This window comes from Podarcis bocagei (genome assembly GCF_964188305.1).
Source record: "Podarcis bocagei genome assembly, chromosome: 1".
Classification (NCBI taxonomy): Eukaryota; Metazoa; Chordata; class Lepidosauria; order Squamata; family Lacertidae; genus Podarcis; species Podarcis bocagei.
Window position 1 is genome coordinate 32,300,732 of NC_138125.1, and position 5,812 is coordinate 32,306,543.

Genomic DNA, 5,812 nt, shown 5'->3' on the forward strand with positions numbered 1-5,812 from the left:
CCTTAAATTTTTTCCAATCCTCTTCCACTGCCTCTTCTCCCAGATCTCGGATTCTGCCGGTCATTTCGGCTAATTCCATGTAGTCCATCAGCTGCGAATGCCACTCTTCCAGCGTGGGCAACTCCTGTGCCTTCCAATGTTTAGCTATAAGGATTCTTGCTGCTGTAGTAGCATATAAAAAGAAAGTTCTATCTTTCTTTGACACTCTCTGGCCCACAATGCCCAGGAGGAAGGCCTCTGGTTTCTTATGGAAGGTGTACTTAAACACCTTTTTCAACTCATTATAAATCATTTCCCAAAAAACCTTCACCCTCGGGCATGTCCACCAGAGGTGAAAGAATGTTCCTTCAGCCTCCTTACATTTCCAACATTTATTGTCAGACAGATAGTATATCTTTGCAAGTTTGACTGGGGTCATGTACCACCTGTATACCATTTTCATAATGTTTTCTTTTAAGGCACTACATGCCGTGAATTTCATACCGGTGGTCCATAACCTTTCCCAGTCTTCAGACATAATGTTGTACCCAATGTCCTGTGCCCATTTTATCATAGCTGATTTAACTGTCTCATCTTGAGTATTCCATTTAAGCAACAAGTTATACATTCTTGAAAGCACTTTCGTCTTAGGTTCAAGTAGTTCTGTCTCTAGTTTTGATTTTTCCACCTGGAAACCAATTTTTTTATCCTTTTTAAACACCTCTAGAATTTGATATGTGTGGGCTTTAATGGGAACTAATCCTTCCATTGAAGCAAGGAGTTCCAGGCACAATTTCTTGCTTGGAAGTGACAGGGCTGCGTTTTGTAAGCATTATTCAGCAGATAAGGAGTGATTTTGACCTCTTTCTCACACACTGTTTCCTCCTTACGGTTTCTGCAACCATGCTCCCTTTCCCCCTCCCTTCTCTCTCCTCCCTTCAGAGAATTGGCTTTACAACAGAATTGTAAAATAATCCAGCTGTTCCTATGGTGACCTGTTGGCAGTTGCCCGGAATGACACCATCAAGCATAGACCTGGCCTGTTCTCTGCCAACACCCAAATCTGTTTATTCTGAGCAAGGCTGTGTTTGCTTTTGAAGCAGGTCAAGTACATGTCTAAAAGCTGGACGAGAGATGATGCAATCCCAGAGATCGTCCAGGAAAGCTGCTGTTTTGCCTGCATCTGATGCTTCGAGGGCAGGGATAGGGAACCTGCGGCCCTCCAGATATGGTTGAACTCCAACTCCCATCTGCCCCAGTCAACACAATCAATAGTCATGGACAATGGGAACTGTAGTCCAATAACATCTGAGGGGGCACACATTCTCTATCCCTGCCCTATTTAATTTAGTTTTTAACACAAATAGTCCACATCAAGACCTGATACATCCAATTCTCTTTTTATATAGGCTGTTAACTGACTCTGTTTACGCAAGGGAGAAAAGTGGTAAGAGGAAGGCACACTTGGCAAATCCACACCATGACCAACTCCCACCTGGAAACCAATGTCTCCACGGTGGAAGGACATGTGGATCCAGAATTGGCCTCCACAGTCACTTACGGACTCATTGTTAAAACCATGTTTATGGAAGACAATCTTGCTCGGCTACAAGTGATCGCCAGAGAAGAAGATGTAATTATTCTTGGTAATTATCTCTATTCTTTAACACTGCACACCCTCCAACATTCCTCAGGTGAAAATAGGGACATTTCTCATTCCCCAACAACTGACCCTACTCAACTCACCATTTTTAGTGTGCCCCCCCACAGCCCTCGCAGAGCATTTCCTATCAGAGGAAGGGAAAGTGCCACCACTGCCACTACAGCAATGGGACACAGCACACAAACACCCTCCACCATCCTGAGAAAACCCCTTAATCCCGATTTTATTTTATTCCTTAGCAGATTTACAAAAAGAAAAGCACACACCAATAAATAAATTTTAGAAAGGGGCAGAGGCACACAAAGGATTAAAAAATAAAATAAAAACCAAGATTCCTTGCACTCTGCTCCTCCTTTCTTCACATTCAGGGGGGCCCTGCCCTCTGCCTGCCCCTCAAAGCCAGCACATCAACACAGGGATGAGCCTTTCCTCCTCCTCCTCACCCACTCTCCAGCAGCCACTACGAACTGCCCAAGGGAGGAGGCTGGCAGCAGCAGTCATGGAGAGGCCACGGGATTCTCTTTCACAGCCGCCATCATTCAAGACAAGCTTTGGCTCATCCTCCTGCCCGAGCTCAGCAGTGGTGGCACTGGGGGAGGAGATATAGGATCATTCCAGGATCCAATCAGAAGCTGAGATGGCTTTTGTAATTCCGGGACTGTCCCTGGAAAATCGGGACACTTGGAGGGCATGACATTGCTGACAATTTAATCAAGTTTAGTTGTTTCAGAAATGGTTGCAATGTAAGGGGAAAGGTGAGTACAACCACGTTATTCTGCTGTAACCCCTTTATGTTTTGTAAAGGATTAACTATGTGGGGAGATAAACTGGGAGTTCATTTTTGACTTGAGGCCAGAAAAGATACCACGTACGTGGGCTCACTTGTCAGTCTGCCAAGAAGCAGCTAAGCTGCTCGTTTCAAAAGGGCTGCTTTGTTTACCTACTTGTGGAGGTTTGAGTTATGGTGACTAATAACAGGATCTAACTTTTATATGGTTCAGGTGACTTGAAATGTGTCGAAAACTTCTGGAAGTCCTTTAGCCTCCATGGGCAGAGGCAGCAATGCTTCTGAATACCAGTTGCTGGAAGCCACAGGAAGGAAAAGTGCTTTTGTGCTTGGGCCCTGCTTGCGGATTTCTCACAGGCATCTATCTGCTTGGCCACTGTGAGAACAGGACATCAGACTGGATGGGCCATTGGCCTCATTCAGCAAGATTTTCTTACGTTCTTGGTGGACTTTCTATTCTTTGGTCCTTAACGATAGGCCATTGAGGATTCAGAGCCATCAAAGATAATACCTGGCAGTCCTGCTAGTTCAACCAGTTTGGCAGACTACTACACTGTTACAGTCACAGGGCTGGAAGAGAATGTGAGGTTATCAAGTTCACGCACACACCCAATCTCATTATAATGTCAAGGTGGTTAAACCAATCCTTATAATTTGCAAGATCTGAATTAATACAGAATTGAGTTGGACTGAGATTATGGCTATAGGTAAAGGACGCAGGTGGTGCTGTGGTCTAAACCACTGAGCCTAGGGCTTGCCGATCGGAAGGTCGGCGGTTCGAATCCCCACAGCGGGGTGAGCTCCCGTTGCTCGGTCCCAGCTCCTGCCAACCTAGCAGTTCGAAAGCACTCCAAAAAGTGCAAGTAGATAAATAGGTACCACTCCGGCAGGAAGGTAAACGGCGTTTCCGTTTGCTGCTCTGGTTTCACCAGAAGCGGCTTAGTCATGCTGGCCACATGACCCAGAAAAACTGTCTGCGGACAAATGTTGGCTCCCTTGGCCAGTAAAGCGAGGTGAGCACCGCAACCCCAGAGTCGTTTGCGACTGGACTTAACTGTCAGGGGTCCTTTACCTTTTAAAGGACTACAACAGTAGAGTTGCTGTGAGGGGTCAATTTGAGAAGCTTCACAGCAGTGGATGCAATACTCAGGAAAGGCATGGAAAATGAAAGAGACGACTTGTTCATGCGCTATTTGCACACACTTCTCTCTCAAACACAGGTTATCCAGACCACTAATCGGGCTGGCTGGAGGCAACCACTGGATCAGAGAAGTTGCTTCATCCTTCACGTAACAGGCCCCTGCCACATTCCAGCACTCAGCCACAATCGTTTTCTAAGAGCACTAAACCAATAAAAATGCCAAGTTGGTCTGGAGTCAGCACATTCTGTGTGACAAGGAATACCACACCTATGCACTGCCTGACGCCAGACATCATAGCATTTGTGGCTTCTGTAAAATCACTCCTTTAGCAAATACCAACATGTGGGGTTGTGCCCCAAAGCAACCAAATATCCAAGCATATCTCATCCACAATGCAGGAGAAGGGAAATGAACACATTAAATGCTAAGGACAAAGTTTTGCCCTAACGGTGGAAGATACTTCAGAACCTATCATTTCTCTCTGCTAGGGACACAGGGGTCTAGCAGTCCTGGACCCCCTTGGTCTCCACAGCATGAAATCTCTAAGGCCTGAAATCACTAAAGCCTGAACCTTCTTAAGGGATTGCAAGAAGTTCCGAAAGGACCTCTCAAAATTGGGAATGGGTATTAAAATGTCAAATGTGATGCAACATAAACAAGTGGAATGATATTGCCTCAATCTTTATGTTTCATCAGAGATACATTTTAAGGGTGCCACACAGTGTTTACCTTCCTTCCACAATAAATAGGGTGTTTAGTGTGTCTTTACCTAGATTCTGGAACTCCTTCACTATTAATTTTAAGCACCTTAAGAGTCTTCTCTTACATATAGCTCGACCATCAATTATTGTCTAGCATTGTCCAGATTTTAAGTATGTTTATATTGTTTTATGAATGTATTAAGTTCACCCCCCTGGATACTTTGCTTATTGTATGCTATATAAACCAAACAAATCAATAAATAGTTTGTTCATTAATGTAAAATCATGCACAATGGGGCAAAAGAAATCCTAACATCATATATATACTTATGGAGTCTGACCTGGTGGTGACAGACCTGGAATAGGCCTGTGAAGAGGAATGCTGGGCTGCACTGCACTGGGGTCACCCCTTGCCCACCTCCCTCCATGCCTGCTGAACATCTGGTGAGTGTGTCAAGCAAGGAGTGAGCAAGCGCTGGCTGTGTGGTCATTCAGCAAGGGAGCTGGGGGCACGGCAGCAAGGCAAGGCCACGCTCCGGGGCCCCGATACCCCTGGTGGCAGGCAGGGAAGGATGGGAAGCTGGGGACGGAGCCCATCAAGACAGGGATCCTCACAGAAGCCAGCACCTACGTGGGGGCGCTTGGTTCGTGCCCCCTCAAAATTGTGTGCCTGGGACCACAGCCCCACACCCCACACTACACCTCTGGTTTGGGGTGGGGGAACAATCTCATTGTTTTTTAAGCACACGCCTATAGTGACCTTTCTGGATAAAGGGAACTGATGTTCTTTTTGCCTGCAAGTTGGGTACAAAGCTTTGATTACAAACTAGGGAGAACCCTGCCTGCCTTCCCCACATTGCAATGCCAAAGGACTCTGAGCCTCCCAAGTCTAAGGTAGCAATAATTGTATTGTTTTATGTTACTGATTTGATTTATTCTCACACAACCTGTAGTGTTGGACTGTGGGTAGGTGCTGCTTTGATAACTCAAGATCAAAATCGTAATGCTAAAGTCAGCTTGGTGTAGTGGTTAGAATGCTGGACTAGGACCTGGGAGACCAGGGTTCAAATCTCCACTCATGAAATTCAAAACCCCATGAAGCTCACTGGGTGACCTTAGGCCACTCACTGCCTCTTGGCCTAACCTTCCTCCCAGAAGTGAGAAACCTGGGGCCCTCCAGATGTTGGACTCTTGAAACTGGTCAGCCCCAAGCACCACGGCCAATGAGCAAGGATAATGGGATTTGGGTAGTCCAGCAACATCTGCAGGGCCACAAGTTCCTTATCCCTCTCTGCTCGTGTAAGCCAACAAGCTTTCCTCCTTTTCCTGACCGTGTAGTATGTGTGGGAAAATCTCTCCCAGGAAATTCATAAAGCTGCCACATTATCCTTTTTAAAACCCTTTCTAACAGTTCCTTCTTAAAGATCTTTCATTGCAAAGTGTCTGCAAAATTGCCAAGTAACTATGGATTAGCATTCAAAACATCCTCCTTTTGCTTTCACCTAAACAATACATGCTTTTTCTTTCCTACACTTGTTTA

General features: G+C 45.6%; 1 long non-coding RNA gene across 1 annotated transcript; it reads left to right on the forward strand.

The window, feature by feature from the left end:
- Nucleotides 1–786: 786 nt before the first annotated feature.
- Nucleotides 787–4,556, forward strand: LOC308575972. Its single transcript, XR_014002989.1, has 2 exons — nt 787–1,625; nt 2,644–4,556. It is a non-coding gene; the product is annotated as an uncharacterized lncRNA (long non-coding RNA).
- The last annotated feature ends 1,256 nt before the right edge of the window (nt 4,557–5,812 follow it).